The sequence below is a fragment of the Theropithecus gelada genome, chromosome 2 (genome assembly GCF_003255815.1).
Source record: "Theropithecus gelada isolate Dixy chromosome 2, Tgel_1.0, whole genome shotgun sequence".
Taxonomy (NCBI): domain Eukaryota; kingdom Metazoa; phylum Chordata; class Mammalia; order Primates; family Cercopithecidae; genus Theropithecus; species Theropithecus gelada.
The window spans coordinates 42,016,599-42,040,098 of NC_037669.1; the positions used below are offsets into that span (position 1 = coordinate 42,016,599).

At 41.0% G+C, this 23,500-nt stretch overlaps 1 protein-coding gene across 2 annotated transcripts in view; it reads left to right on the plus strand.

Annotated features, from left to right (window-relative positions):
* The first annotated feature begins 4,434 nt into the window (after positions 1-4,434).
* CASR (calcium sensing receptor) overlaps positions 4,435-23,500 on the plus strand; it is a 99,378-nt gene continuing 80,312 nt past the window's right edge. The window contains exon 1 of one of the 2 annotated variants that reach the window (XM_025376251.1): positions 4,435-4,550. The gene's annotated coding sequence lies outside the window, so the exon portion shown is untranslated. Of the gene's footprint in view, positions 4,551-5,082; positions 5,280-23,500 lie in introns of those variants that run through there. The other variant, XM_025376250.1, reaches the window with a different exon arrangement.

Here is a 23,500-nt window from a genome sequence, read left to right on the forward strand (position 1 = left end):
ACAGATATGGTTTTCAGCAGAGAAATTATCGAATCCAAGTTTATTTTTAAATGTATCATTGCAGTTGCTTTGGGAAGAACCACCAGATAGGAGGTCTTCTAAGAGAGAGATGAGGCCAGCTTGGATAGGGCTGGTAGTGGTGGAGGTAGGAAACAGAGGTTGAGTCTTGATGTATTTTGAAAGTCAGGCCCTCAGCACTTGTGGCTGGTTGGAGATGGTGCGTGACGAAAGAAAAGGCATCAGAGGTGTCTCAGGAAAAAGCTTTCTAATCCTGTCGAACAAGCTTCCCCTGATGCAGCTCCTCCAGTGGAAGCATTTAGTCCTTCCACTAGACTGTCTGAATGATCTTTTCCCTCCAGCTTATCTTCCAAATAGGTTCCCAAGTGGCTTTCTGTTCTTAGCAATCACGGGCTCAGGTGATGTCTACACACCAAATATTCTTGAACCATAAGGCAATCAGATTACGGTTTTGTACATTATGAATTTTCAGACTTCATGGTTTCAAAATAAATTTCCTATACCAAAAATACTTCTTAACTGCTGGTGACCCTATGTACCCATTTTTCCCCGCACATCCATTTTAATACTGGTCCAAAGGGTTAAAAATAAACAGCAAGGGGAGCTGACTTAGCGGAAACAGAGGCCACAAGATATGGAATTTGGGGATAAGAAATGCCGGAACACGAAAGGAAGGAAGAACAGCCCCATCATCTTGGCCCTCGGGATGTTACGAATAGAGGGAACACCAGAAGAAGGTGTAAGGGAGTAAATGATTGACGTGTAAACAAACATCCCAAATGTTGTCTCTTTCAAAAGTTACTTTAGAGAGAATCTACTAGTGTGTCTGGAATTGGTGGGTTCTTGATCTCACTTACTTCAAGAATGAAGCCGCAGTCCCTCGCGGTGAGTGTTACAGTTCTTAAAGATGGTGCGTACGGAATTTTTTCCTTCAGACTTTCATATGTGTTTGGAGCTTCTTCCTTCTGGTGGGTTCGTGGTCTCTCTGTCAGGAGTGAAGCTGCAGACCTTCGTGGTGTTACAGCTGTTAAAGGCAGCGCATCTGGAGTTGTTCGTTTTTCCCGGTGGGTTTGTGGGCTCATTGGCTTCAGGAGTGAAGCTGCAGACCTTCGCGTGGTGACTGTTAGAGCTCATACCGGCAATGTGAACCCAAAGAGCAAGCAGCAGCAAGTTATTACAAACAGCGAAAGAACAAACCTTCCATGCTGCGGAAGAACTCCCGACGAGCTTGCAGCTGGCTGGTTTAGGTAGCCTGCTTTTATTGCCTTATTTGGCCCCACCCACATCCTGCTGATTGGTCCATTTTACTGAGAGCTGATTGGTCCACTTTACAGAGAGCTGACTGGACCGTTTTGACAGGGTGCTGATTGGTGTATTTACAATCCTCTAGCTAGACATAAAAGTTCTCCAAGTCCCCACTAAGTTAGCTAGATACAGAGTACCAATTGGTATATTTACAAACCCTGAGCTAGACACAGAGTGCTGATTGGTGCGTTTACAATCCTTGAGCTAGACACAGAGTGCTAGACAGAAAAGTTCTCCAAGTCCCCACTAGGTTAGCTAGACACAGAGTTAGCTAGATACAGAGTACCAATTGGTGTATTTACAAACCTTGAGCTAGACACAGAGTGCTGATTGGTGTATTTACAAATCCTGAGCTAGACATAATAGTTCTCCAAGTCCCCATCCGGCTCAGGACCCCAGCGGGCTTCACCTAGTGGATCCTGCACCAGGACTACAGGCAGAGATGCCCGCCAGTCCCGAGCCACGCCTGCACTCCTCAGCCCTTGGGCTGTCGATGGGACCGAGCGCCACGGAGCAGGGGGCAGCGCCCGTCGGGGAGGCTCGGCGGGAGCCTACCGCAGGTGGGGGAGCTCAGACACGGTGGGCTGCAGGTCTCGAGCCCTGCCTCGCGAGGCCGGGCGAGAATTTGAGTGCAACGCCGGCGGGCCGGCACTGCTGGGGGACCCGGCGCAACCTCCGCAGCTGCTGGCCCGGGTGCTAAGCCCCTTACTGCCCTGGGCCGGCCGGGCCGGCCGGCAGCTCTGTGTGCGGGTCCCGCCGAGCCCGCGCCCGCCGGAACTCGCACTGGGCCTCAAGCGCAGCGCCCAGCCCGGGTTCCCGCCTGCCTGCGCCTTTCCCTCCACACCTCCCCTCAAGCAGAGGGAGGCGGCTCTGGCCTCAGGCAACCCAGAGAGGGGCTCCCATGGTGCCGTGGCGGGCTGAAGGGCTCCTCAAGCGCCGCCAGAGTGGACGCGGAAGCCGAGGAGGCGCTGAGAGTGAGGGCTGCTAGCACGTTGTCACCTCTCACTAGTGCTCTGTTAATTATACATGATCACAGAGGTGCTGCTATTGTTCTCAGCTTACTTGGAACTCTTCTTTGGGAGCTGTCCAAAAGCAGTGAATGTAACTTACACTAAAATCTGTGTTTCTAGAGGTCAGATTCCTGGGAAGCCCTGCTGTCAAGAATCCCAGATTCTCCTGGTTGGCAGGAACTTTAAAGCTTCTAGCCATAGTGTTTGAGCTCCCAAGGCAGTCCTTCAGCATCTTCCCAGGCAGCCCTAATTCACTGTGGACAGAAACCTGCCTGTCATTCCTTCTATCCACTGGTCATAATAGAGTATGAAATTTAAATATCACTGGTCCTATTAGTTCTTTTATATCTTTCATTCAAGTTGCTCATTTTTCTCACATAAGAAAATTTACCTTAAATGGAAACCACATCACTTTGTAAGTGGAAAACTATGTCAATTGGAACCTAACTGCATAAGGGGATGGAAGAGAAAGTGATGATATTAAATTCTACTTAGGAGTTGTTGCCTAGCAAAGGTTCTGAGCGAGAGGCAAGCTCTCTCTTTGTTAAAACAGGACATTACCAAGTATTATACAGGGGTGCAAAGACAAATACCACAAAAATGATACTCCTTCCTTGACATAATCCATAGGAACAAAAGAAGTGAGAAGGGCATATCTTTTTTCACCTTGTGATCCACTGTTATCTAATTTTATTGTCTGTGTACCACCCAATACCATGCTTCCAATCTCTACTGGAAGATGTACACACTGGGACACACTGGTAAAGTGATCAAGCACCAGGACTGTAAGTCAAGCTGATTTGGTTCAGCTCTTGGCTCTGCCAACTCCTAGCAGCCCAACCCTAAATACTGGAAACTGTATGCATAGTTTCTTCATCTTTACAATGGAAGCAATAATAGATCTTCAGAGTAATGCTTTCTTAAAGATAGTGCCCAGATTTGGACATTATGCCCAGGTGTAACCTGACCATTGAAGAGGATGAGTTCAGCCTAAGATTGCAGCCTCATTCAGGTTTTGAACTGAACTCATTCAGCCTTTGGGTGTTCACAAGGTTGTGCTTGTAGCCAACTAAAATAAAATCTAAGGTATTTTGATGTACAGCACTACTGAGCCACATCCCCCATTACCAACTTGTATTGCTAGGTGTTTCGGCCTGAGGGAGGACTTCACGTTTATTCCTATTTACTAGATTTTCCTCCTTCCCTGGTTCTTTGGCATTTGCTCAGCTCCTTCTCCTACGCTGTATTTGAGGGAAAGGAAGCCAAATGGGTAGAATTGGGCCATAATGAGGATGTGTTTGACATGCTGGATTTGAGTCTGTGTTCCATTGAAGAAAAGAAATGGAAACTTTGTTGAGTATCCATTCTATACTAGGCACTTTCCTTGACTATTTCATTGAACACTCCAAGGACCCCTTGAGGTAGATGTTATGGCCGTTTTGCAGAGAAGAAATCTGCTTTTTTATTTGAAGTTATTAAACATGGGTAAATGACCCAATTTTCTGCTTTTTGCTTAACAATAATTTGCAAACATTTTATCATGTTACTTCATGTTTCCCTTTTTTTCTTTATAAATAAATACATACTCCCTCCTTATTCTAAAAAGAATTTGAAGCACTTCTGTCTTGATGTTTATCATTTTAACGGTTGTATAATATCCCATTAAGTCACCCTAATTTACTCAACCAGTTTCCTACTGTTGACAGTTTGGCTCTGTTTACTTTTTGTGGTTTTTAAATTTTTTTTCTGTAGTAAATGATCCTGCTAAAAAACATCTCCGCATGAATGTTATTTTGTTCTGGAAATTTCCCCAAGCATGGAATACTGCATTAAAGGGGATATTTTTGGTGTTTCTTTATAGAGACTAGCAAATTGCCCACCCAAAGGAGTATGCTTTATTTGAGGGTAAAAAGCCAAACACACACACACACACACGCAAATGGTTTTCTACAAAAGAAATTAATTTTCCACTTATTCATAAAATATTCTAGTGCTGTGATGGGTGGCAGGCACCTTGCCAGGGGCTAGGGACAAGGATAAGCAAGGCCAGGTCGGGGCCTCCAAGCAGCGAGCTGTGGAGTCGGGTAGAGTAGACCAAGAGCAACAGGCGCCTGGCTGCAGCCAGGGAGGATCGCGCGCCCTTTCGCGCAGGAGAGTGGAAGCAGGGAGCTGTTTGTCAGCGCCGAGGTAACGCTTGACCTGAGTCTTGCACAATAAGTAAGAGTCTGGGCACGCGATTTGTATTTATTTTATTGTGAATCTCTGGCCTTATATCAGAAAAAAAAAAAATTGTGCCACCCTCGGCACAGAGAACGTCGGTGGCGTCGTAAGCCCTCTAAGTCTCTTTCCATCGCCAAGGAGTAGGGGTCCGGGAAGAGGACCTCCCCGACAGCAGGCAGCAGGAACAGGATTTGAGAGCCGGGAACCCCTGGCTCGGCACGGAAGAGGGCAGGAGAGGACCTGAGCGCGGGGCTCACCATCTGCTGGGGACCCGAGCCGGCGTGTGGCCCTCGGGGAACGGAAGACGCGCCCTCAGCGACCCTGAAGAGTCAGCTAAGCTATCTGCGGGCTAAGGAGACGGTGAGGGAACGGGGACTAACTGGGGTGGGGGTTAGAGGGCAGCTCGCGAGTGGGCTCCAAGGGGAGCTGGGCTCAGCAGTCCGGGACCCCGAGGGGGCAAGCGGGCGGGGAGCACGAGAGGGGCGGAGCTCCGGGGCCGGGGCCGCCGCGGCTGCCCAGAGGGTCTGCGGGGGCTGCTGCGGCCGGTCCCGAAGGCGGGCGCAGGGAGTGCAGTGAGCCATGCGCGCCTCTCCGAGACCGTGACCTTGGCATAGGGAGCAGGGTCCGCGCGCCGTCCTGAGATCAGACACAAGCCCAGCCTCGTGAAGACCCACGGCCGAGGGGCTGGAGCTGCCTCTGTGCGAGGGAGCCCTGGCCAAGGCGCTGGTAGGACCAGGGAACCCGAGGAGGGCGGGCGGAAAGCGCCCCCAGTGGGGGAGGGGCCGTGGCGGGGTCTGGGGGCCAAGGGCTCGGGGCCGAACGAGGGGCACACGCCGGAGCAGCTCCAGCCTGGGAGCATTGGGCGTGAACGTGGGGGAAAGTAGGGACCACATTATAGGATCAAGGCTTTCCCCGGCTCAGAACTGGACTGTTCAGTGTCCCCTAGAAGGGGCAGCGGGTCACCTACGCCAATGAACGGGAGTTCACACCAAAACGCCTGCTGTCGGTAGTTTCTTGTGCCTCAGCCTTGCTTCTGCCTGTGATGTAGTCAGAAAGGACTGGCTTTCCATGTGTTAACAAGGGGACAGGTAGCTTCACAGAGTGTATGAATATGGAGGGGAGGGCCACAGCGTCAGCTCTGGCCCCAGGGGCCGTCAGTGTCCCTGCAGAATTCCTGGTCCAAGCCGCCAGAATTCCTTGGGGACTTTGCTTCAGTGGCATCAAATTAGACTGTCAGTTCCCGGGGCCTGATCACCAGCCTCCGTATGTATTTCCTGGGGAGAAAAAGCATACCAGACTGATGGAGTCTTATCATTATTTTAACATTATAGCTTTCAATAGATAACATGCATATATTTATTTTTTAAGTCAAATAATACAAACATTTATCTTCTAGAGGCACTGCCTGCACTAGCATGTGTCTATTGCTATCTCTTTTCTATACTCATAGCCTTTCACACTCTACATGTTCTGTCGCCGTCTTTTGATTCTTTATCCAGAAAATGATGTCACCACCACTGCCCACATCCTTTAATCTCCAGTGTTCCTTCTCGCAACGCCTATCTTGTCCTCAAATGTTTTTCACAAGGTGTTCCTCAGGGTAGGGAGCCCACTAACGAGAAGACATTTCATTTACTTGCTTCAACTATCCCAGAGATCTGAAGAAAAGGCACATTGGGGAACAGTCCATGACAAGTTCTAAACACACCTATCTTTCCCCTTAAACTGGATCTTCCAAGTGCAGTTTAGGTAGTCTGTTATTGAGAGGAAATAATGCAGGCTGTTTTCTGAAATGCTCTGGATTTCCAGAACTTAACACCACAGTAGTTCCTATTCCTTAAAACAGAACTTCATCAGTCACACCTTGCTGTTGCTTTTCCCGTCTCCATTCCAGGATCCCCTAACTGGCATGCCTAGGATTTTTTCCTCTGTAGGAACCTGGGACACCGGGTGCTTTATACCTGCCTGGGAGGTGTTCCATGAAGGGGTTGAGGGACAAAGCTTTGTGGTGGACAAGGTGGGAGGGGAAGATGTAGGGGAAGTTGGAGGGGAAGTAGGAAGGAAGAAGCAGGCCAAAACCCTTGAGTACAGAAGACTCCTCAAGCACAGAGCCCTGTCATTTAGGAACAGTCCCCATATAATTTGCTAAGAGACCACACATGCGGGTTACTTCCTGCCAACAATCAGTACAGTCAGCTCTGTTTCAAGACTTCTATGTTAGGCCAAAACATAGTAAGTGAAAACAATCAGCAAATCAACCAGTTTTTGTCTCTATGATAAAACAGAGTGGTTGAAACTAAATTAATTAAAAAAATTTTTTTACTGAATTAGCGGGTTCTTTAGGAGCTGTGTCCATTGTTTAAAATCACCTAATAGGTACTCCAGTCTCCACATTTTTCCTTTATTTTGTTTATCTTTTCATATTGCATAACCTTGAACTGGATCCCAACCATGTCAGAAAGTTCAGGCTGATTAGAAGCTGCCGCTTCTAAGACTTTTTGGTGGGAGATAGTGGGGAGGAGAGGATGAGAAAATAATGACTGATCCTTGTGATAGGGTAGGTGCATAATGAAGAGGAAGAAGTTGACTACAAGTTTGAGACTGGTGAAGAGTCGCATATAATTCTTAAGGTAACAGGGCAATGAGTAAGAAGTAAACAAAATTGTTCATCATTCATCATTCAAAATGTTTATAGAGTGCCTGGCTATGTACCAGTCACTGGGAACTAAAAGGTATATAAAACCAGGTGAGGTCCCTGCTCTCCTGGAGCTTACAGATGCTTTGAGGTGGCAGCTGTTAGAAAAATATTGACTATATGTTATTACAAACTAAGATAAACTGTCTAAAGGAAAGAAACAAAGTTCTTTGAGGGTTTATACAAACTGAACTGTGAGACCAGGGAAGGCTTTCTCAAGGAGATCTCCCTTGAGCCAAGATTCAAAGATGGAGAGGAAGATTGAGGATATATTTGTTGTTGACATAGGACCAGGATGTATCCATTAAGAATAGTGTTTGGCTGCTAGTCATTAAGAAGACTGACTGCCATGTGACATTTGCTGTACTACATGAGCACATATGCCAACTTGGCATTTTTGGCACTTTGGGAAAGAATGCTTCTTTATCACAGTATCAGAGTATCAGTTGCATTGTCTTTAGTTGGTCATGGTTTATCATTGCTGTATTCTTGCTTTATAATTAAATGTTTCGATTAACATTATTCTTATCCGTTTATTATACTGTGTACAACAAAATGTATGTATTGCAGTTCAATTGTGAATCATCCATATTCCCATTAATAAGGTAAATATATATAACCCTGATACCAAATATGGTTTATACACTGACTGTTCAATGTTATCACTAAATAGATTTTTTAACAGGTGAAAATAGGTGTGGCAGGTGGACTGAAATATCTTCCCTCCATCCCTAGCCACTGTTCTAATTGGGAGGATGCCAGAATTTTTCGATTATTCTAAAGCTTCGTGATCCTTTTCAAAGATTCACATACAGCTCTTCAGTAAAGAAAAAAAATCACCAATTGCACTGATGCTGTAAATGTAAATCTCACAAGGTAATTCCTGGGGTGCTGTAACCAAGCAACATATTTAACATTCAAACAAATATTTTTATTCATTCAACAGTGTTTACAGTAAACCTTTTATGTGCCCAGAACTGTGCTAGATACTATAATTAAAATTGATTACTAGGACAGAGTCCCAACATTTAAGGAGTTCATAGAAGTCTAAGAGAAGGAGTCATGCTCATCCATGTGCAGGTAGTATTGTGTTCATTACAATGAAAGCATAATCAGGGTATGTTGATGTATAAGGGAAGGGAGTGGTCAATTCTACCAAAAGAGGAAGGGTCAGGGAAAGGTTCTTGGAGGAGGTAATGCTTGAGTTGAATCTTGAAAGATGAGGAGTTACACCAGGTAGACAAAAGAAGAAAGTATAATGGGAGAGAGATTCATGTGCAAAAACAAGCAACCAACAACAACTGAACCAGAGGCATGAAACATCATGTCAAGTTCTAGGACCTGCAAGTGGTTCAAAGGAGCTGAAGCATACGGAGCCAAGAGGTAGGGAGGCTAGCAAGGTGGCTAAAGTATGCACAATGGGGTCACAGAAACAAAGGTTTGAGTCGTGGTTCTGCCACTTTCTATCTGTGGGATCTCAGTTAAGTAATTTAGCCACCGTATTTAAGTAATTTAGCCACAGTAATTAATGATAATGAAGGTAGTACTTCCCTCATAGGATTGCTGCAAAGATTCAGATAAGATATGCACAGATTATGTACTCAGGAATTGTTGGCTATTCATTATTTATTCTAGGGCAAAGGAAGCTGCTGGAGGGTTTTACATAGAGGAATGAGTCCTGAGCATTTTTGCAATCACTCTGGCTGCATATGGATGCTGGGTTGAAGGGGGGTCATTTGGAACAAAGTAACCACTTAAAGACATTATAACCATTTAGATAATGGTAATGATGGCCTGAACCACCGTGGTCATGGCAGTAACCAAGAAGAAAACGAGCTAAATGCTTGAGATATCGCCAAAGTAGACTCCAGTACAGAACTAAGTTATTCATTAGATGTGGTCAGTGAGGGAGAGGATTTGAGGAGGTGAAGCCTGAGATTCTGGTCTGTTATCCTTTGATTCTGTCAATCAAGTGATCTTGGGATAGAAAAAAAGAAGTGAGTATCAACCAGGACTGGGGATCAGGAATCTGGGAAGTGCTTGTATACAGAGAACTTCATGATTGGTACCAAAAAATGCTCTCTCTGATTCAGAAGAGCCCTTGACCATTTCTGTGTCTGAACATAAAATAGGATCAGTTAATCCATACCAAATATAATATCCATCTTCTCTCTCTCTCTTTCTCTCTCTCTATTTCTGGGAGACTTTCAGTTCAAAGGGGATAGACATTAGACTTCACCTATTTGTCACTGCCTTGAAGTGACACATGTAACCCTCACTCATGCCTGGTACTGTTGGTTCAATTTTTGCCTGACACCAGCCTGATTCACTTTTTTCTCCTTTTTCTCATGTCTTCTCATATACAATAAGCACTAATTGAGGTGCCCACATGGACTTTATTAAAGTCCATGAGAATTAGAGGATTCAGGTAGTTCCTATTTCATAATGCAATGCAGTCTTGGTAACCACAGTATCCATTCATAAGGCAGGAAACAATACAGACATGTGTGATAGTGTTTGTTGAAAAGCTTTTGAGAGCTTTATTACTGTTTCCACCAAAGGTGGAAGTGCTGATTAAGGGTGTGCTTTTGGATTCAGTTGCTCAAACAACTGTATTATTACTCGAAGCCACAGAAATGAACATTATAATTAGGCAGAGCCAAATGAGTGAGATGGTCCAGTATGAAATGAGGAAAACAAGGTCTGCCTCTGCCATGGACAGTCTAGTTTGGTGGAAAGTGGGCTTTCTATCTCTGACCTTCAGCATGACATTAACCCAGCTGAGCCTCAGTTTTTAGTGGTGGACATTCCTTTGAGATCTGTCTTGTGACATTTAAATGAGTTAAATGTGCTAAATACAATGTGTGGCGTATGGTGGGTGCTTAACTAGCTCATATCCTTTGGCTCAGTTAATCCCCAGGGTCTTTCCTCACGTTGAAAAAACAGGAAGCGTGCAGATTTCTTGGGTTAAGTAACCTGAATTAATTTGTTTTAATGAGTTTTTCATCTATGATTGATTTTTTTCTCCTGGAAACCAGGGTGGAAACCTGTTTTCCTCCACCCTCGGTGAATGCTTATCAGTGATGATGGGGGCAAAGGTAATATGATACCTGCAGAGAGGAAACTAATTTTAGCCATTCTTCCTTCAACAAATCTGTCACACACATGCAAGTAAAATTACTAACAAATAGAGAAATTGAGTAATTTGACTTCTTCCTCCCATATTTTCTGTTGGTAGAGTTCCTATTAAGCATATTTTTTGTTTATCTTTTGTTTTTCATGTAGGTACAAAGAAGCAGGTTCAAAGAAATTGTAGTTGTACCCCTCGATAATTGTTTGTCCTTAGGAATGAAGCTTTACTTTTCTCCTCTTAACAGAAGTTGACGGTTGAAAGAACTATATCTTTCATATACTTTTTCTAAATAGTCTATAATTTGACATAAGCTTTTAGTTTAGTTTTGTTCACCAGTTGGGCCCCAAATGCATGTCAGATGTTGAGCTGGCACTGTGTACTCAGAGACAGCAGCTGTGGTGCCCAGATCTCCAGTCTGGTAGCCCTTGTGGGAGAGACTGGGTAGGAAGAGAAGTGGGGTGGAGAGTGCAAGCTGATCTTAAACAGCTGATGGGGAGCTTGGAGGGGGACACTGAGGCTGAGGCTCTCTACCACAGCTTCAGGCTTCCAGTCCATCCAATCATGCGCTCCTTTGGGTCAAGATCTGGGTCTACTCATCCCTATGCCCCAAGCCCCTGCCCATTAGAGCCTTTATGTGCTAAGTGCTTGTCGATCAAGAGATTCGGGGAAAGGTAGTGAGGAGGTTAGGTGACCTCTTTTCACACTTTTTTTTTTTTTTTTTTTTTTTTTTTTGTGAGACGGAGTCTCGCTCTGTCACCCAGGCTGGAGTGCAGTGGCGCAATCTCCACTCACTGCAAGCTCTGCCGCCTCCGAGGTTAATGCCATTCTCCTTCCTCAACCTCCCCAGAAGCTTGGACTACAGGCGCCCGCCACCACACCCGGCTAATTTTTTTTTTGTATTTTCAGTAGAGACGGGGTTTCACCATGTTCGCCAGGATGGTCTTGATCTCCTGACCTCGTGATCCACCCGCCTCAGCTTCCCAAAGTGCTGGGATTACAGGCGTGAATCACCACGCCTGCCCCACACTCTTAAAAATGAAAATAGTACAAGTATAATTTATACTCCCTGCAATTATCAACCAATTTCCATTCATCCTCATCTTTTGAGAGGCAGTACACTACAGTGGTAATAGCCTGGGGCCAGGAATTAGACTACCTGAGCTTGTATCCCAGTTTGATAGCTCACTAGCTTTGTGACCTTGGGCAGGTTGTTCAACCTCTCTATGCCCCATTTTCCTTATCTGTAAACTGGAGTTATTAACACTACTTGCCTCTTTGTTCAAGCTCTTCAAGCGTAGACAGCGTGTCTTATTCAACACTGAAACTCCACAATCCATCATAGTGCCTGGTACATTGGAGGAGCTGAATGAATGAATGAATGAACAAATGAATGAGTGACTTAGTGAATGAACAAATCTCAATATGTAGACTGCTATAACAGTCAGCAATTGACAAAGCACCCTCTTAATGTTAATTCGTTTGATTCCCAGAACATGTCAGGAGATAAATAAGGCAGCTGGGCAGGGAAGGTATTATCTCCATTTCACAAATTAGGAAAACAGGGTACTGAAAGGTTGGCTTGCCAAAGAAAGCACAACTATAAATAAAAGACCTGGTTAACGTTGCTGATTCTACTTACTCCTAGCTGTCTGCTCTTCTCAAGATTCGGCTGCCTCTCCACCCTCTACAGATTTCACAGAACTCAAAGGATGTCCACCAGCAAAAATGAACACACATAGCTTATTTAGCTTTCTGAAGAAATTAGCTTCTTACTGTAAATACACTCGGTCAAGTTAAAACTTAAAGTTACAACTTGAAGTTTGCAATGTTTTTATTTTTTGGAGAGGGGAGCAGTGGATATTTTGTAAGAATGAGGAAGTTCTTTCTAAGTATGAAAGTAGCAGAGAATCATGAAGGAAAATATTGGTAGATTTCATTACATAAACATTTAAAACACTTGGAGTTTTTTTGGTTTTTTTGTTTTGTTTTGTTTCGTTTTTTTGAGATGGAGCCTCACTCTGTCACCCTGGCTGGAGTGCGACGGTGTGATCTTAGCTCACTGCAACCTCCGCCTCCTGGGTTCAAGCAATTCTCCTGCATCAGCCTCCCAAGTAGATGGGATTACAGGCACACACCACCGTGTCTGGTTAATTTTTGTATTTTTAGTAGAGATGGAGTTTTACCATGTTGCCCAGGCTGGTCATGAACTCCTGACCTCAGGTGATCCACCTGCCTCAGCCTCCCGAAGTGCTGGGATTACAGGCATGAGCCACCATGCCTGGCCAACATTTAAAATACTTGTGTATAAAAAGTTATAATTACATTAAAATGAAAATAAACTCAAAAAATTTTGCAACAAATATGCCAAAAGGTTCAAATTTGTAAATATAAAGAGTTCATAGAATTTAACAAGAAGAATATTAAGACCGTGGTTTCAAAAACGTAGTCAAAGGATGTAATGGTTTTCAAATGAAGACAATCACATGGATGGCGAAACATACAAATATTTTAACTCTTCTTGAATAAGGGAAGCATTTTTACAATGATATACCAATTTCCTTATCAGGAACATTAAGATGCTGAAGATAATGCTAGCGGAGTGGGGCACAACGGAAACTGTCATAACAAATTACCTGGAAAACAATTACCTTAAAACTGTTCACAGCCTTTGACCAAAGAATTTCCACTTTGAGAACTGTATCATTAAGAAATTATCAGAAATATGGTTAAAGATTTATGCCCAATTATGTTCTTCACAATGAGTATTTGAAACTGAAACACAAGAAAAAGCCTGAGTCCAATAATAAGGGAATAGTTAAATATAGTGTGATGGATAGGAAGCAGCATAGGCTAGCAGCTGAAAGCAGGGATTTTGAGTCTTACCACCTGGATTCAAATTCTGGCTCTGTCATGTGTTAGCCCTGTAACTTTGGAACCTCTCCAGGCCCTACTTTTTTCATCTGTACAATGGGGACGATAAGAGTATCTAACATATAAGGCTGTTATGTGGCTTAAATGGGTTCATACAGGTCTACACTTCCAAAATCCTCAAAGCTCTAAACACCTAAAGGTTTTATGTAACTTAGTTAGCAGCAAAACATCAATGAACTGACACAAATCTACTTTATTCCATTTACTGTGACTGGATTTGGCAGATATAATCAATGTTAATCCTTTTCCATAGTTTTACCTTTCTTGCAGAATCTCCACGATTTTCTTTATGAATTAATAACAATCTTACACATTTGAAAAGACTAATTTTGAAGTCAAAGCTAACTAGAGGGCAGGTATATGTATTTTGAACTAATCTCTTGGCCAAGAAACTTTCCCAAATCCTCCATCCCAGGGCTCTCAAACTTTAAGGTGGGGAATATTCTTAACACATAGATTGCAGGATGTCCATCCCCTAGAAAATCTGATTAAGTGGGTCTGGAGTGGGGGCCAAACGTATGTAGTTCCTGCAAGCTCCCAAGCAATGATGGTGAGGCTAATCCATGGACATCTCTTCTCTCTGCTCTTCTCACGATCCAGCTGCCTCTCCAGCTTACAGAGATTTCATGGAACTCCTGTCCACCAGCAAAAATGAACACACATAGCTTATTTAGCTTTCTGAAGAAGTGAACTTCTTACTATCAATATGCTCAGTCAAGTTAAAATTTAAAGTTACAACTTGAAGTTTGGAAAGTTTTTAACTTTTGGAGAGGGGAGCAGGTAGCCCCACTCTAATCCACTCCTTTAATTTTCATCACCCCTCACATTGTACCTTTTTGTTTGAACCTTTTCATTTCTGAAAATCTTTGATTTTTTTTTTCATATTATCATTCTCCTATTCTCTCATTTCTGTTTGCTTATTTGTTTGTTTTTTACAGAGTCTCACTCACTCTGTCACCCAGTCTATAGTGCAGTGGGGCAATCTCAGCTCACTGCAACCTCCACCTCCTGGGTTCAAGCAATTCTCCTGCCTCAGCCTCCCAAGTAGCTGAGATTACAGGCATGCACCACCATGCCCAGCTGATTTTTGTACTTTTGATAGAGACAGGATTTCACTGTGTTGGCCAGGCTGGTCTCAAACACCTGACCTCAAGTGATGCACCTGTCTTGGCCTCCCAAAGTGCTGGGATTACAGGCATGAGCCACCGTGCCCCGGCCCTATCCTCTCATGTCTATGGTGTGCTTTTATTTCTAGGAATAGTAATGTAATACAATTATTTATCAGTTTCTGAGTACTTACCATGTGCCAGTAACACAGTTAAAAGTGGAAAGTTTCTTGGCCAAGAGATTAGTTCAAAATACATATACCTGCTCTCTAGTCAGCTCTGACTTCAAAATTAGTCTTTTCAAATGTGTAAGATTGTTATTAATTCATAAAGAGAATCTTGGAGATTCTGCAAGAAAGGTAAAACTATGGAAAGGATTAACATTGATTATATCTGCCAAATCTAGTCACAGTAAAGTAACACAGTTACTACAGTTCCTTTATTTTTTTATCCTTCCGACAACCCTGAAAGGAGGGTTATTGGAAGGGTTTTTATACTTTATCCTTTTTATCCGGGAAGGGATAAAAACCCTCCCGATAACCCTCATTTAAGTGATGAGAAGACTGAAGTCCTAGGCCTGAGGGTTTGTAGGTGGTAGAAACTAGTCATCTTGGCCCCAAAACCTAAGCTCTTTTCATTTCACTGTCCTGCCCATTTCACATGGTGGTACACATCCCCTGCTCTCCAGTCTACCTGCCTTCTCATTCCTGCCTCCACTACTTAATTCCTGCAGAGTCCCCAGCTTGGAAACCCCTATCTCCTTATCACCTATTCAGGTACCAATCTAGGCCTTCTATAACATGAAGTGTCCCCAAATTTACTTGCACAGCCCACACTTAGCTGCATCTGTTGTTCCTAGTTGGCCATTTATCATATATGCATTTGTTTTTTTACACCAAGGGATTTTTGTCTTCCTAACTAGATTTAGAGCTCCTTGAAAACAGGGCCCGTCTCATGCATCTCTGTGTTCCCCTTGGAACAACCATGGTGAGAACTGATTGCCTCCTTCACCTCCCCTCCCACTTTCTACTCTTCTTCTTTCCTGTCCCCCCACTCACCACTTGTCCCTTCCTATCTTGGTGAAATCAAACCACACTAACAAGAAGGCAAAAAAATAGGCCAGGTTTCACCCTTCCTAATCTCCTTCCCTGTGTGTGGTTTGTTAGTGTTTGCCTTGTGGTTCCACAATGTCATGAGAGGGAAGTTTTTTTATGAGAAGGAACTTTTCTCATGAATGTTATGAGAAGGAACTTTTCCTCTACTTGGCAGAGAGGTACTAGCCATGTCTTATAACCCTTGGCTCTCTTGGCTCTCTTGAGGGTTTCCAGAACTCCCTTCCCTCCTTCCATGTTTATTCAAATTCCATTTTCATTATTGTACTTCCCAGTTTCACCCAACACCCATGTTATCATCCAAGTATATTTCAAGAGTCCTTGCCTACCCATTGGCAGCTTATACATCTATGGAGCTACTTTCTGCAGTGAGATCTGCTGGGGCCAGCATGGCCAACACATTCATTTGGTCCGTACACTTTGATTATATTCTTCCCTGCCCCCTCCCTTCCTCTTCCTCCTCCTTTCTTCTTCTTACTCTTTCCTCCTCCTCCTCCCCCTACTTCCTGCTCCTCCTCCTTCTCCTTTTTCCTCCTCCATCTCTTTCTTCACTTCCCTCCATCCCTCCCTTCTCCGTCTTCCTGAGGTTATTACTTCTATTATTAGTTGGGCAGTGTTATCAACCCACTATGACAGCACTCAACACTCAGCTTACACATCCCAGAGCTTGTAATCTCCATTTTGTAATTTTCCCACAACTTGTCATTATTTCCTTGTAACAGGGCTACAGAGCAGCTGGGCCTCCCAGCAAAAGGGTGAGATTTCCTGTGGTGCTTTCATTTCCTCCCCATCCGTTTAGTACAAAAGTGCTGGTTGTGTTTGTGTTACAGGCTCATGTAGCTACACTGCTACACTGACACCACCACTATTGCATAATTTCAGATTGAATTAATTTTTTGTTCAAACGGGTTTTTTCTGACCCATATTTATGAACCAGCTTTGTGGTGTTCTTGTTGCTTTCCTTTGGTGTGCTCTGTAATCTGAATTTCTTCTCTTTGTGCCTCATTCCACGTGCTATTCTTGGTAGTTGTCATACTGGAATACTAGGGGAAAAAATTATCCTGAGGAATATCATTTACTATTTATTTAGTGTTGACAATGCGTTAGGCATTATGCTAAAGATTTTATACATTGCTTAGTTTACCTATCAAAAATTTTAGGTAGTTATTATCCCAGTTTACATGGGGAGACTGAAGTTTAGTCAGATTAATTTGTCTGAGGTCTCATGGCCAGTAAGTGGAACACACTAGATTCAAAATCAGTTCATATCATTCCAAAGCCCATAGTCAAAAATGTAGTTTATGGGATCTTTTAACTCACCTTTTAAAAATGTAATGAGTTTTTCAATAGCTGTCTCATACCCTGCTGTGGGAGTATAAATGAATACACTCTTTCTGGAGGGCAATTTAGCACTACATATAAAAAGCTTTTTAAAATATTCTTATCCTTTAATCTAACAATTCCCATGCCTGACTTTATGCTAAGGAAATAATCGTTAATATGTTCAAAGATTTTACCCTAAGGAAATTCAGGACGGCCATATTCATAATATGAAAAATTTGAAACAGGTTCTATGTCCAATAGAAGATAATTGGCTAAATAAAACATGATACATAATCAATTAAATACCAAGTAGTAATTATAAATCATGTGGGAAAAGACTATGTAGTGACATAGAAGTGTGTTTATGATATAAACACATGGTATGGTATGATAAATAACATAAACATATAGTATGGTAAATAACATATACAACATATGGTATGCTAAATAACATACCATAGGATTTCAGATTAAATCATTTTTTAACAAATAGGTACTACAAAATAAACTCAAAGGGAAATGATATCAAACTAGGACATGAATATGTAGCATATATTTAAAAATGTGAAAAGCTGTGAGTTGAAGTAAGGTGCTGAAATTAAGACTAATTTTCATTTCTTCTTTTATCTTTTTTACTATGTAATAATTAATTTTTAGTTGACATTTACCTTTTTTTAACTTTTTGGTTTTGGTTTTTGGGGTTTGTTTTTCTTTTGTTTTGTTTTTGAGGCAGGGTCTCACTCTGTCATCCAGGCTGGAGTGCAGTGGTGAAATCACAGCTCACTGCAGCCTTGACCTCCCCAGGCTCAGGTGATCCTCCCACCTCAGCCTCCCAAGTAGCTGGGACTACAGGCATGCCCCACCAAGCCCAGCTAATTTTTGTATGTTTTGTAGTGATGGGATTTCACCAGGTTGCCCAGGATGGTGGTTATTTTTTTAATTGAAAAAATGTCTGCATGTTGTCCCCTTTGCTACCCCCAGTTTTACTGAGGTATAATTGACAGATAAAATTGTATATGTTTAAGGTGTATAATGTGATGATTTGACATATGTAAATATTGTGAAATGATTACTACAATCAAGTTAGTTAACATATCTATCACTTCACCTCAGTTACCTTTTTTTGTATATGTGGTCACAACATTAAAGATCTACTCTCTTTGCCAATTTCAAGTGTACAATACAGTATTATTAACTACAACCAAGATGCTGTACATTACAGCTCCAGAATTTATTCATCTTATAGCTGAAAGTGCGTACCCTTTGACCAACATCTCTTTGGACTTCCATCTTGGGCATTTCCTCTGTTGGTGTTTTTATGCTAACTCCTTGGTCAATTTTTTGCCCACTAACCTGGTGGGTTGAACTTGGGAGCTAACCATTTGGCCTGGAAATATTGGCACAAAACTGAGCTTTTGTCTGGTGCTGTGTATCCTTGTGTGGCTTCAGTGGGAAATTCATAACTTGTTTGATCAAAACAAGCTAACTAACTAAATGTCCTTTCCGCTTCCCTCTGCTAGTTTTGTGAACCCCAGCAGCCCTTATTTTTTCCTCTAGAGTTTAGTAGCTATCTTTCTTAACCCTCACTCACATTGTGAAGAAAATTCTATGCTTTTTAAAACATTACAAGACCTTTGACCAATGTTCATATTTACCAGTGTTCCCATTTTATATTTATAATTTCCCCCATAACCAAATAAGCATTTCTGTAGACACGAAGTTCTGTCTCCTCAGTTTCTTTAATAACTCTTTTTTTCTTAATTTGGGTTTTCATTTGTTTTTCTTCTCTTTTGACCCAAGGTGTTTCATTTGATCCAGTGTCAGGAGCAGGCCACTTCCCAACTGCCTTATGCTGTTGATTCAGATCGATCTCCTAAACTTATCACATCGCCTCCCCTTCTTTCAGGCTTCAAGATGTCTTTGCAGAGTGCCCCATTCCTTCTTCAGCTTTTCTTTCTGCTGTCATCACTTTGATCATCTGTCTGCCAGCTTTAGCTTCCTTCATTGATCCCCTTTCATTCCTCACCTATAAAGTCCACCTATCGGTCCCTCATCTATTTTTATTCTTCACTGACTGTTTCAACTGCTAGTCCTCAGTCTAATCATTTAAGCCTTTGATTTGGGCCTTCCCTGAAGCGTTTTTTCAGATCTTTTAAAAAATGTCTCATCACTCGGACTCCTCAGAGCTCTGCAAAGCTTTCTGACTCATGCCTTTTTCTTTAGGGCATAATCTATCATAGAAGGAATAATTAGCCTCAGAAGATAAAATACTGAAACAAGACATCAATTAGCATTCCTTCTATTAAAAAAAGATTAGAAAAAAAAGCAAGTCATAATAAAGAGCAAATTATCTGTAGCCAACTCAGAGAACAGGATTTATGACACAGAATTCCTACCTCTCAGAAGAAATGCTGAGGAGATAATCAGACAAATATTAAATAAGTACTTGAAAATAAGTAATTGCAATGTTATTTGTAGTAGTAAAAACTTCAGAAATATCCTAAACACCCAAGAGTAGATGATTGGCTATGTAAATTTTGACTCATGCGTACTGTGAATCACTAGGAGTCATTAAATATTATTATGTATTTATGATAATAAATGTATATTTTTGAATAAAAAGTTGCAGACCAGAATGTATAATATGATCCCATTTCTGTAAAAATTATATATGTATGTGCATATATAATCACTGAAATAAGGTCTCCTGGTGATGAACTTTTTGAGGGATTTTTTATTTTTTGTTTCTTTTTGTTTCTTCTTTCTACTTTTCTACATCGTTCATATATTTTACAGTTAAGAAATGTTGTTTTTCAGACAGATAAAACAACTACTAGTTTCTGAGTGAATTACATAGCTAACTTCATTTTTTGATTGTTCATTTTATATTTTCCTAACATTTTACTATGAAATTACTCAAAAAAATTTTGTCTGACTTTTTATTATAAAATTGTCATTCATACTAGAGGTAATATGTTATATATATATGAGAGGATATATATATATGGGGAATAAAGAATAATATAAAATGGACACCTCTATTCCCAAATTCAGCTTAAGAAAATTAGTTCTTTGAAACCTCTTTGTATTCCTAATCAAATCTTTCGCGCTCTTTCCTCCAAAGAAGTAATCATTCCCAAATTTGTATTTCACATTCCCTCTTTTTATAGTTTTATGACATTTACATATTCAGTTCATTATGCTACTACTTGTGTTGCTGTAATGCACATTAGTTCATAAACAATAAGTAAATAAGGGAATTGTGTCAATATGTATGAAAGTCACATTGCTTATACAACATCTTTCCCGATACATAAATGATCTGTGACCACCAAGGAACTGCAGCTGCCTGCAGAGTACACTAACACAGCTGAATGCAGCAAGCTGTGAATTTCTGACATGGAACTCATCCACTGCAAGTTCTTCCTCTTGGGTCGCTTTGGCTTCCTATTCAATCTGAGAAGTGCTTATCACATAGTTCTTCCTGATCTTTGGGCATTTTATCCTAAGGTAGCTTCTTCAACCCTTCCTTAAACCTTCTCCTAACAAATTATCTTCCTTTTTTCTATAAGCTGAATTATTGTATTCACAGTGGTATTTATTTAATGTAAATGGAGAAAGTAGTATTTATTGATTAAGAATGTAATTTGTCTTACAATTTTCCCAATGTTTTATTAGGATTTTTATTGTTTTATTAAATTCTGGTCACAAAATTATAGAGAAATTTTTTTTCTGTTTTTCTGTATAAAAATAGTCCATAAACTGTTACTTTTAATCCTTAGGTTTGCAGAATATGAGGGTTTAAAAAAGTACATATATTATCAGGAAGAAAAGGCTGATTTCATAGAAGTAAAAAGTAGAATAGTGGTTACTAGAGGGTAGGAAGCATGCGGGGGTGGGAGGTGATAACCAGAAGTTGGTCAAGTGGTTAAGGTATACAAAATTACTAGATAGGAAGAGCAAGTTCAAGTGCTCTACAGGACTATCCATGACTATAACTAACAACAATTTATTGTATATTTTCAAATAGCTAGAAGAGCAGTTTTTTGTTTTTTGTTTGTTTGTTTTTTTGAGACAGAGTTTTGCTCTCGTTGCCCAGGCTGGAGTGCAATGGCGCAATCTTGGCTCACTGCAACCTCTGCCTCCCGAGTTCAAGCAATTCTCCTGCTTCAGCCTCCAAAGTAGCTGTGATTACAGGCATGAACCAACACACCTGGCGAATTTTTTGTATTTAGTAGAGATGGGGTTTCATCATGTTGGTCAGGCTGGTCTGAAACTCCTGACCTCAGGTGATCCACCCACCTTGGCCTCCCAAAGTGCTGGGATTACAGGCATGAGCCACCGCACCTGGCTGAAGAGCAGATTTTGAAAGCTCCCACCACAAAGAAATGATAAAGTATTGAGGTGATGGATATGCTAATTACCCTGATTTGATCATTACACATTTTATACGTGTATTGAAATATCACACAGTACCCCATAGAATGTATAATTGTGTGTCAAAAATCATAATAAAAGCAAAATAAATACACACATACATATATTACATTATACCAGAAACAGCTGTATCCCTAAACAATATATTGTTTAATGTTGCATTGTTTTGAGTTTTGTACAAATGGAGTCATGTTCTTTACATTTTTTCAGTTTTTTAAAAAAATGTATTATATTTGTGAGTGTAATGCATGCTAATGACTATCACTGTAGTTTATTCCTTTTTACTGCTGTATAGAATGTCAATGTATGAGTGTGCCAAAATTTATTTATCTGTTCTTCTGTCAGTGGAGCAGTTGGTATTTGCAGTTTCCTGCTGTTGTAAAAATGTTTGGCACCTGTACAAAAGTCTTTAGGGAATTATACTTAGGAGTAAAAAACACTTATGTTTATTAGACAATCCTAAATGGATTTCCAAAGTGATTTTACCCATTTACACTTGTTCATTGGTGTAAGAGAGAGCACATCCTTGCCAACAGTTGAACCATTGCCAAATTGTTGTGTTTTCAATTTGATTACCAATGAATATGTGCTTCTTCTCTTTGTCCATTCATATTTTTTTCTCCATGTAATGCTTGTGAATATCTTTTGCCCATTGTTTTTCAAGTGGGAGGTTTCTATTTTTCTTTCAATAGGAATGCTGTATATTCTGGATACTAGTCTTTTCCATTTACATTGCTGTAACTATCATCTTCCAATTTGTGGCTTATCTTTTCACTTTAGGTTCTTTTTATGAACAGTAGTTCTTAATTTAATGTAATTGAATTTATCATTTTTTCTTTCACCTTTTATGGCTTTTTTTGTTGTTTAAGAAATCTTCTTAAGAAACAGTTATAAAGACATTCTCTTATAATTTCTTCTAAATTCTTAAAAGTTTTTCCTATCACATTTAAATCTTCAAGGCATTTGCAATTGATTTTTGTGTATGATCTGAGTATAGATCCAAATTAATTTTTTCAACATGGATAACCAATTGCCTCAATAGTGTTACAAAATTGTCTGCCCTTTCTCCCCCCAATACACAGTACTATCTGTCAATTATCAAGTTCCCATGTATGCATGAGTCTGCTTCTGAGTTCTGTTCTGTACTGTTTGTCTTTCCTGCCATTATCAACTATCTCAATTATTCCAGCCAAATATTAAACTTTGGTAGCAGGTAGGGTGAGCCTCCCTTCTGTGTTCTTTTTCTTCTGAAGTATTGACTGTTTTCAGCTCTTTGCTTGTCCACATAACTTGTAAGAATCAACTAGCCAAGTTGTGCATTTGCGACGCACACATACACCTGTTGAGATTTTTTATTAGAACTGCAGTGAATTTGGACAGAGCTGACATTCCAACAATATTGAGCCTTCCTGTCTGTATGAACACAGAAGAGGCAGTCATGGGTTGCTTTACAATGGGAATATGTTCTGAAAAATGCATTGTTAGGTGATTTCATTTTTGTTCGAACATCATAGAGTACACTTACACAAACCTAGATGGTATAGCCTACTTGCACCTAGCTGTATGGTATAGCCAGTTGCTCCTAGGCTACAAATTTGTACAGCATGTGACTGTACTGAATTCTTGTTGGCAATTGTAACACAGTAGTAACTATTTGTGTATCTAAACATATATAAACATAGAAAAGGTACAGTAAAACACAGTATAAAAGACAAAAAAAATGGTACACCTGTATAATAAGGTACTTACCATGAATGGAACCTGCAGGACTGGAAATTGCTCTGGGCGAATCAGTGAGCGAGTGATGAGTGAATATGAAGGCCTAGAACTCACTGTGCACTACTGTAGGCTTTATAAACACTGTACACTTAGGCTACACTAAATTTATCTTTAAAAATAGAGTAACTGTACTATGATGTTGGGATAGCTAAGATGTCACTATGTGATAGGAAATTTTCAGCTCCATGATAATCTTACGGGACCACCACGGTATATGCAGTTTGTAGTATATGACTGTATTTAGATTTTCTTTAATGTGTTTCAGTATTTGAATTTTTCTCCATAAAGTTCTTGTACATTTTTTGTTATTTTCCATCTTTTCATTTTTAATAGATGAATAATAGACATACATAGTTTGTGGATACCTGTGATAATTTAATACATTCATGTATTTTGTAAAGATCAAATCAGTGTACTTGGGATATCCATCA